This window comes from Notamacropus eugenii, chromosome 2 (assembly GCF_028372415.1).
Source record: "Notamacropus eugenii isolate mMacEug1 chromosome 2, mMacEug1.pri_v2, whole genome shotgun sequence".
NCBI classification, from domain to species: domain Eukaryota; kingdom Metazoa; phylum Chordata; class Mammalia; order Diprotodontia; family Macropodidae; genus Notamacropus; species Notamacropus eugenii.
In genome coordinates, this window is record NC_092873.1 from 449,004,270 (window position 1) to 449,006,125 (window position 1,856).

Sequence of the window (1,856 nt, forward strand, 5' to 3'; positions counted from 1 at the left end):
ATCTACAGAAAGTCACAATCCAAAGTCACATTGGATAATAGAATTGCAATCCATGTTCTTGGTCAGAGTACTCATATTGATAAGATCAGATATCCATTTGAATGTATTTTGCATTTCTTTATGTGTGTGGGTATTATTTCCTCCGGTAGAAAATAATTGAGGGCAAAAATGGCTTTGGTTTTATCTTGGAATACCTAGCTTGGGACAGTACCTGGAAATTAGGGACATTTTAAAAAATGCTCCTTTAAATGTAACCATGGTAGATTATGCATCTACAAATACATATGAAAATACAAGTGTGAAAATTGCCTGGCATCCTGGGATTTGCTGTTTAGAGAGATAAGTACTTCCTCTTAGCCCCCTCAAATGATTTGAAACTGAGACCTTTGAGGTAGAAGGTATACTTGAGTCACACCTGGGAGTTCTTATGAGGATACAGTCTTGGTGGCACAAATAGAGAGGAAAGGGAGCACTTCAAGAGCTGAAAAACAGCAGCAGAGGAATTAAAAGAAGCTAGAAAGAATCAGTGGTACAAGCATAATTAAGGTGAAAAGAGAAACTGAAACGAAAAAGGGACTGGGCTAGATTAGAGATGGGGAAGATTGAGGAGGGCCATCTGATGTCTACTGGCATTTGGGGATATCCCTATGTCTTTAAGGATTATGGGAGCTTCCACAGAAGAAGCCCTTTTCTCAACTTCTGCTCAGTAACAGACACTATAATTTACTCTGTCTACTTCTTTTCCATAAATGTTTCCTTTACATTGATTTTTGTCTCAAATGTAAGGAGGCTAGGGATTAGCTAGAGATAAACCTAAATTTAAATTAGGGCTATGAGGCAGACTTTTACCTGAATGTTAAACATTTTCCTAACTGGGTACTCTGAGCTATTGTGATTGACTAAATTTCTATCTGATCAAATTCCATTTAAAAAAATCAGAGGAAAAGATCTTGTGAACCCAAAGAGTTGTTATATTGCCCTAGGCGAAAAAAGTGAACTAATTACTATAAAAGGGTATAGCTAATTAAATCTCTAAAGAGAAAAAAAGGTAGAAAGGAGAGAGTGGTCAAGTTACAAGTAAATAAGTATTTATGCATCATTTAGTATGTGCCAGACACTGTACTAAACTCTGGGAATACAATGAAAGGCAAAACAAAAACTTATTCACAAGGGGCTCACTATCTAATGAGAGGGATAACATACAAATGGATAGATACATATACTGGATAAAAAAGGAAATAATCTCAGAGAAGTCACTAAAATTAAACAGGACTGAGACAAACTGCTTGAAGAAACTGCAGCTTGAAAGATGCCAGGGAAACCAAGAGGCAGAGATGAGGAAGGAGAGAATTACAGGTAGGAGGGACAGTCATTTAAAACAATGGATTTTGGGAAGATGGGAGAATAGGCCAGAAAGTTACAAGCTTTTCCAGATTTCTCCCACAAACAAGATAAAATCGTGAACATAGAGTAATAAAAATAAATAAATAAGAGTGGGAGCAGAACAGAGGTCCCCCTGGGACAACCAGTAAAGATGTGAAAAAAAATTCCAGGATGAGTCTTGGTCACTGTGAACTCCAGAGTAGTTTCCCTTAAACCCTGGGATTAGCTGGGTTGGGAGGCAGTGTAGGCCCCAGCCACAGGAACTTTTACTCCAGGGATAGTGAGGGGAGTTGGGCATCTGAACAGGGGAAAATTAAAGGAACCTCTACTGACCAGGAACATCAGACCCAGCTGTGCTGCAGAGATGTGATCCTGGACAAGAAGAAACCAGCACATGCCTGATGAGTGCACAAGCATTGAGGCAAGGGTGTCACTGGCTGTGGCCACTTACTAGAGGCTGCTAGTCTTGGTTT